Source organism: Cucurbita pepo, unplaced genomic scaffold, assembly GCF_002806865.2.
Source record: "Cucurbita pepo subsp. pepo cultivar mu-cu-16 unplaced genomic scaffold, ASM280686v2 Cp4.1_scaffold000139, whole genome shotgun sequence".
Taxonomy (NCBI): domain Eukaryota; kingdom Viridiplantae; phylum Streptophyta; class Magnoliopsida; order Cucurbitales; family Cucurbitaceae; genus Cucurbita; species Cucurbita pepo.
In genome coordinates, this window is record NW_019646439.1 from 307,804 (window position 1) to 315,373 (window position 7,570).

At 35.9% G+C, this 7,570-nt stretch overlaps 2 non-coding genes across 2 annotated transcripts; both read right to left on the bottom strand.

The window, feature by feature from the left end:
* Nucleotides 1-6,269: 6,269 nt before the first annotated feature.
* TRNAS-GCU lies at nt 6,270-6,351 on the bottom strand. Its single transcript has one exon. It is a non-coding gene; the product is annotated as a tRNA-Ser (tRNA).
* Nucleotides 6,352-7,015: 664 nt separating this feature from the next.
* On the bottom strand, nt 7,016-7,097 carry TRNAS-GCU. Its single transcript has one exon. It is a non-coding gene; the product is annotated as a tRNA-Ser (tRNA).
* Nucleotides 7,098-7,570: the final 473 nt, after the last annotated feature.

A 7,570-nucleotide genomic window follows, 5' to 3' on the forward strand; every position in this document is an offset into this window, starting at 1 on the left:
TTGGGTCCGACTAGGTGGATTTCGTCTTCTCCACCCGTTTTCACGCATTTTCCTTTCTTCATTGCTCCGTCTCAAAACTCGTTGTCTACATCATGTTCCTTCTCCTTCTTTCTCATGGTGTTAACTGTCTTTGTACGTTGGAACCTACCCCTCTATCTCGCCAGTGTTGTGTTCGTCCAAGAGAAACAAAAATGACCGTTTGTCTTCCCCTTCATTCTTTGTGTGCATTACACCTTTACTTTTCTTACAAGTACGCTCTCGGCAAGCTAAGTCCTCGCTTCATCGGAAACTTCAGAATTCTAGAACAAATTGATCTGGTAGCGTATAAATTGGCCTTACCACTCTCACTCTCAAGCGTCTATGATGTATTCCACATGTCCATGATAAGGAAACAAATGATGAACCCTACTCACGTGGACTACAAGCCACTGAAGATGGATGAAAACTTGAGTTATGAATAAGAATCCTGGCCCATGAATTAAAAGCGTTGTGTAACAGAAATGTAGAAATGTTTGATCCTCTCTCCAACTGATGTGGGATTTCACAATCCACCCCCTTGGGGGCCAGTGTCCTCGTTGGGACACTGCTCGATGACTAGCTCTGATACCATTTGTAATAGCCCAAGCCCACCGCTAGCTGTTATTTTATACTTTAACCCATTACGTATTGCCATCAGCCTCGCGGTTTCAAAACGCGTCTAGTAGGCAGGGATTTCCACAACCTTATAAAAAATGGTTTGTTCCCTTGTCCAATTGTTAGTAGACGTTGTTCATTTTGGCCCATTACGTATCACTGTCAGCCTAACAATTTTAAACGCGCCACGAGGGAGTTGTATCGACATCCTTGTAAAGAATACTTCATTCCCCTCTCCAACCATGGTGGGATCTCACAAAAAGCAGCTAGGTTTCCACATGATTTTCGAAACTTAAAGGCAATAAGGTAAAGTTGAAACGAGTACAATCCAATAAAAGTTAGTGTGGCATGGAGAATGTGTTCGAAGTACAATTCATGAAATCCAATAAAAGTTAGTGTTCAAGTTTAAGAACAAATGGAGAGCGTGTTTATAGTACAATCCTATAAAAGATAGTACTGTTCAAGTTAAATAACAAATGGAGAATGTGTTGAGAGTACAATTTAGTTAAAAAATTAAAATTAAAAATAAATAGATGTATATCGACCAATAGTCAACAATAAAGAACTAAAAAGGAAACGTAGAAATTCAAAATAAACAGATGACTTGACCAGACGACCCCCTCTAAGACTACACAATTCTGGAGTAGCGATTCTTACTTTGTCGAATAGTCAGCAAACAATGAAAAATGAAATGTAGAATTTAAAAATAAATTAAAAATACACATAAATGTAGAATTCTTACCTCTACCAATAATCAACAAACAACTAAAAAAAAGAAATGTAGTATTTCAAACAATTATGGAGCAGCCCTTCTTACCTTGACCAATATTCAACAAATAACTAAAAAAGAAATGTAGAAATTCAACATAAATTTACAAAAAACAGAGGACTCGATGCCTTGCACGATCCCTTCTATGACTACACAGTTTTTGAGCCGTGCTTCTTACCTCAACCAATAGTCAACAAACTACTAAAAAAGAAATGTAAATATTCAAAATATACCAACGATTGTATGCAAGCAAACGATTAGATGCCTTGGAACAACATCCTCTATGACCGCACAGTTCTCGAGCAGTGATTCTTACCTCGACCATAGTCAACAAACAACTAAAAAAGAAATATAGAAATTCAAAATAAACAGACGACTAGATGCATTGGGATAACCCCCTTTTTGACCTCAGAGTTATAGAGCAGCGCTTCTTGCATCGACCGACCGTCAACAAACAACTAAAAAAGAAATGTAAAAATTTAAAATAAATAGACTTGACGCTTGGGACGACACCCTTGACTTTATAGTTCTCGAGTCGCGCTTCTTACCTTGACAATAGTAAACAAACAATTAAAAACTAAAAGTAGAAATGCAAAATAAATAGATACGACAGGATGTCTTTAGACGACCCCCTTTGTTACCGCACAGCTCTCGAGCAATGCTTCTATAATATCCGCTCATCGATAGCTCAATTCACATAAGTTACCACTCACATAGATATTTTGCTTTGAAAACAAGTTATAGAACAAAACATTTTCATACATGACAACTAAAACATGTGAATCAAATACTTTTTACAACACAAAATAATCCAAGTAAGTTTTCAACAAAAACACATGTACTTAAACAAGACTTAGAAAAGGATTCCTTGTTGTCTCTAGCTTGCTAATCTTGTCCTCGGTTGGCCTGCAACTTCTTTATTTGACTAGAAAAGTTAAAATAATCTTGATGAGTAATTCATTTACTCAATAAGTAGCTAACTCGTCGTTCACAAGTTTAGTACTTATCTTTCTAGTTGTTCTTAAGTTTTATTGAACCTTGATTCCTAGATTCCTATTTTCTTTTCCTAGGATCATTGGTAAGTTAGTGAGGTATTTCAACTACCTCTAACTTAGGTTACTTCTATATGGTTATTTAGAATTTTTGGACACATATATAAGACTCGCTCTCAATCAATTACGGCCCATCTACTAATTATTTTTAGCAACATGTAACATCATATATACCAAAGGTCAGAAATACTCATTGTTCCTAACTTAACACACAGCGTGTTGGTTAGGAACTCTGCGATAATTAATAGACTACAATACTCATATTCTAAATCTTGTGATAATTTGTTTTGCGATAAATGAAAATGTAGTAAAGATGAGAATCAATATTTGGTTTACCATGGTTAGAAGAAATATCTCTCCAAAAGAACAAAATTTTATGGACAAAGCCAACTAAATTGACAAGCATCGAAAGACATTGATAGATTTCCCGACGCTTGCTAATTTTGTTAACCAATGTATGCTACATGACAAAATTTAGTGCGTCTAGAGACATTTTTGCCCGCCATAATCTAACATTTCAAGCCTCCAAAGCCCCCTCATCTCTCTTATATTTCTTCTTCCCCATTTGCTTCCCCACTCCTTCATTATTAGCATCCGCCATAATTTTTTTTTGTGTTTTTCTCATAGTGAATGACTATCCTTCAATATTCGAGGGAACTTGCTACTTTTCTGGTTTTCTCTCTTTTTAAATATATATATATATATATATATTTTGTTCATAGATTATGTTATGAGCTTAGGTTCATTTAGGGTATGCACAAACCTAAAAGGCTTCAATTTCGTTTTAACACTCTAGAAAACAATATAGCTAGTGTCAATATGCTTCAAACTCTTTAAAAGGGATACCTAAAAAAAATTCAACTCAAAGATGCTAGTTCTATTTTCTAACGTTGGAGTTAATAGTCACACATTCTAACCAACTAAGCTATTACAACCAATCATTTGTAAAAGACCAAGCTCATCACTAGTAGATGTATTCTGCTTTGGCTCGCTACGTACTACGCTGGTTTCCACACTCTTAGTACGAATTTTTTATCCCCTCTCCAATCAATGTGGGACATCACAATCCACCCTCCTTCGGGGTCTAGCGTTGCAACCCTAGTCCTTAGAGTTATCCATTGCTTAATTTCTTAATGGTACATTTCTTAATTTCTTCTTAAGCAAATTGAATGCATTTTCTTGCATTTCCCCCTTTAAAAACAACATTTGTTTTTCACTAAATCATTTCATGGGCAACTATGGTGCTAAAATATTTTACATCTCTTATAAAAGCTAGCTAACCCATGAAAACTCTAAACTTCACTTGCAGTTTTTCGTGTTGGCAAATCGCTAATGACTTTAACTTTCTCTTTATCTACTTTTACTCTACTTTCATTGACTATGAAACCGAGGAAGTGAACTTTTTACCTGCAAAAACTACACATATTAAAGTTAGAATGAAATTTGTCCTTTCTATGTGTAATCAAAACTGACTTAATATGCTCCACATGATCAAGCAAAGTCTTCAAATAAATTAAAAAATCATCAATATACACCACATGTTTTCCCAAATATTGTCTCAAGACGTGATTCATTAAGGGCATAAATGTACTAGGAGCATTAGATAACCCAAATGGCAAAACAAACCATTCATATAATCCAAACTTAATTTTGAAAATTGTTTTCTCTTCATCTCNAAATGTACTAGGAGCATTAGATAACCCAAATGGCAAAACAAATCATTCATATAATCCAAACTTAATTTTGAAAATTGTTTTCTCTTCATCCCTTACCTGCATTCTAATTTGATGATACCCAGATTTATCCTTGGACTAGTTCTATAAATTTACCTGAGTTCATTAAATGCAACTTAAAGTGCATTTAATGCATCTCATTCTTGAAGTTCCACTTTGCACAACATATCTGAGAGGGTTCCAACGCCTTATAGAATTTTCTTTGATGAGCTCACCATAGCTTGAACATAAGTGTACAAGGTTTCTTGTACCNTAATTTGATGATACCCAGATTTATCCTTGGACTAGTTCTATAAATTTACCTGAGTTCATTAAATGCAACTTAAAGTGCATTTAATGCATCTCATTCTTGAAGTTCCACTTTGCACAACATATCTGAGAGGGTTCCAACGCCTTATAGAATTTCCTTTGAACATAAGTGTACAAGGTTTCTTGTATCTTCTTGGCTCTCGTCCTTGTAACTGGACCTTGAGGTATGGAAATTCCTTGGGCGTGGTTCACATCACAAGACAATATCTTTTAGCGGTGGCCTTTGGCTAGTAAAAAAAAAACTTTTCGTCACCTAAAAGATTCAAGGTCTCAGGGGTAAACCAAATGTACTTAGGAGGCACACACCTTAAACCCTCGACCAAAGCAACTTTTTTATTTTAGGCATGAATCTCGAAGAGACACTAGGGACAACAAAGGTATATGATTGATGAGGAATCAATAAGAACTTCGAGATTAAACAGTAGCTTAGATCACAGTAAAGGGTAAGCCTGAAATTCCTATACACCAAAGGAAAATCATGGAAACCTAGTAGAAGAAGGAAGCAATGAGAGCCTACAAGTAAGTTGATTACTAAGTATATTTTTATTCCTACCACTTTCTTCTTTAATAGTTCAGGTACTGTTCAAGGTGAGGAGATGCTCGGGAGCTCTACTATCACAGAAGGGTGTCAACCCAGAGTGTATGTTAGTTGTATTCGACCCGTGACATCAATTAGTTGTATAATTTTTGGGCTTCATCTTTAATTGTTTTGTATCCCATGTCCTTTTTTTTCCTTTAAATAACTTTGAATGAATATCATAGGTGTTGTATGTCTTTTAAACTGAGCAAAATTTATTTTTCGTCGTAGTTTGATTTGTCGAAACCTCTAAAATAACCGATGAATACTTAAAATTCGGTCATCATAGATCTAACAGCGGTTGGAGTTGGGAATGAAGCATTTCTTATAATAAGGGTGTGAATTCTTCTATGCGATCGTTAGGTAACAGGCCAAAGCGGACAATATCTTTTAGCGGCAGCCTTTGGCTAGTACAAAAAAAAAAAAAATTGAACGGTTGGACGCCTAAGAGATTCAAACTCTTGCGGGGAGACACCATGTACATAGTAGGCACACGCCTCAACCACTCGCCCAAAGCAACCTTTTTGTTTAGGAACAAATCTCGAAGAGACCTTAGGGAAAGCTAAGGTAAATGATTAATGAGGAATCAATTAGAACTTCAAGACCTACAAAGTAGCTTAGAGTGCAATAAAGGGTAAGCTCGCACTTCCTATAGACCAAAGGAAAGTCTTGGAAACCTAGTATTAAAAGGAAGGGATGAGAGCCTATAAATAGGTTGATTACTAAGTATATTTTTATACATACCCTTTTCTCATTTTCTAGTTCAGGTACTTATTAAGGTGGGGGAGATGCCAGAGAGCTCTACTATTATAGAGGGGTGTCGACCCGAAATGTATTGTAGTTGTATTCAACCTAGGACATCGATTAGTTGTATAATTAATTTTTGGGGTTCATTTTGAATTTTTTTGTATCCCATGCACTTTTTTTTCTTTTGTAAATAACTTTGAATTTCTGACATAGGTGTTGTATCTCTTTTAAAGCAAAATTTATTTTTCTTCCCAGTTCAATTTGTCCAAACCTCTAAAATCTGGTCCGGACACATTCAACATCGGTTAGAGAGCGGAATGAAGTATTCTTCGTAATAAGGGTGTGAATACCTCTATGAGATCGTGAGGTAACAAGACAAAGCCGACAATATCCTTTAGCGGTGACCTTTTCCTAGTACAAAAAAAAAAAAAAAAAAAAAAAAAGCTTTTCGTCGCCTAAGAGATTTGAACTCTTGCGGGGAAACCCCATGTACTAAGCAGGCACACGCCTTAACCACTCGGCCAAAGCGACTTTTTTATTTTTGGCGCGAATCTTGAAGAGGCACTAAAGACAACAAAGGTAGATGATTGATGAGGAATCAATTAGAACTTTGTGACCTACATGGTAGATTAGAGCGCTATAAAGGTTAAGCCCGAAGTTCTTATAGACCAAAGAAAAGTCGTGGAAACCTAGTATTAGAAGGAAGCGATGAGAGCCTACAAGTAGGTTGGTTACTAACTATATTTTTATACATACCCCTTTCTTCTTCTCTAGTTCATTTAATTTTTAAGGTGGGGAGATGCTCGAGAGCTCTACTATCATACAGGGGTGTCGACCCGAAGTGTATTGTAGTTGTATTCGACTTAGGACATCAATTAGTTGTATAATTAATTTTTGGGGTTCATTTTGAATTGTTTTCTATCCCATGCCATTTTCTTCTTTTGTAAATAACTTTGAATTTCTGACATAGGTGTTGTATCTCTTTTAAAGCAAAATTTATTTTTATTCCTAGTTCAATTTATCGAAACCTCTAAAATTTTGTCATGACATATCCAACATCGGTTAGAGAGCGGAATGAAGTATTCTTCCTAATAAGGGTGTGAATACCTCTATGAGATCGTGAGGTAACAAGACAAAGCCGACAATATCCTTTAGTGGTGACCTTTTCCTAGTACAAAAAAAAAAAAAAGCTTTTCGTCGCCTAAGAGATCTGAACTCTTGCGGGGAAACCCCATGTACTTAGCAGGCACACGCCTTCACCACTCGGCCAAAGCGACTTTTTTATTTTTGGCGCGAATCTTGAAGAGGCACTAAAGACAACAAAGGTAGATGATTGATGAGGAATCAATTAGAACTTTGTGACCTACATGGTAGATTAGAGCGCTATAAAGGTTAAGCCCGAACTTCTTATAGACCAAAGAAAAGTCGTGGAAACCTAGTATTAGAAGGAAGCGATGAGAGCCTACAAGTAGGTTGGTTACTAACTATATTTTTATACATACCCCTTTCTTCTTCTCTAGTTCATTTAATTTTTAAGGTGGGGAGATGCTCGAGAGCTCTACTATCATATAGGGGTGTCGACCCGAAGTGTATTGTAGTTGTATTCGACCTGGGACATCAATTAGTTGTAAAATTTTTTGGGTTCATTATGAATTGTTCTGTATCCCATGCCATTTTTATCTTCTATAAATAACTTTGAATTTCTAACATAGGTGTTGTATGTCTTACACCGTGGAATTTTTTTTTTTTT